Raw genomic sequence first — 705 nt, 5'->3', positions numbered from 1 at the left:
TCGCTTAGCGACATCTCCTGAGAGTCCCTGATTCTCGGTCCAGAGAGACCTTGTTTTGTTGCCAGACATTACTCCATTTTCAGTATGTACTTTATCTCCAATTTTCTCTGCTCAGGCAGGTAGGTAACTTTAGTGTTTTGATCATTGCAAATAATGTAACGGATATCCTTGTGTGCTGGGCCCAAACCGTAAGTACATTTGTGGGCCTTGTACTGTTTTCCACTCCAACCAGCAATGTGTAAGCGTGCTTGTCTCCCTCAGCTTTGCAGACGGGGTAGATTGTCAAGCTTTTGACATTTGGCCAGGCTGACAGGTAAGAAATGGGATCTCAGTATAGTTTTATGAATTTGTATTTCAATTGCATTGTGAGTGAAATCCAATATCTTTCTATTTGTTCAAGGGCCATTTTACATCTTCTTGTGATGGCCTGCATGCTTCTTTTGTCTACTTTTCTATGGGAATTTTGGTCTTCCCCTCCTCCCTACAATTTTAAGTGTTCTTTTGCATATTAGAGAAATTAACCCTCACATGAGGTAAATGCTGCAGGTGTTTTTTCTCCAGGTCGCCATGTGTATCTTGTCTACTTAAGTAGAGGAAGGTCATTCTAGGGTTTGTACCCTTTACATCTTTCACTTGGAGCTCTGACCCAGTCATAGTTTATACATGTGTAGGGTATACGGGACGGCTCTAATTTTATTTTTTCCC

Source organism: Echinops telfairi, unplaced genomic scaffold, assembly GCF_000313985.2.
Source record: "Echinops telfairi isolate 266 unplaced genomic scaffold, ASM31398v2 ScPeMD7_1;HRSCAF=3_0, whole genome shotgun sequence".
NCBI classification, from domain to species: domain Eukaryota; kingdom Metazoa; phylum Chordata; class Mammalia; order Afrosoricida; family Tenrecidae; genus Echinops; species Echinops telfairi.
Note: the sequence above shows the minus strand (reverse complement) of the source record.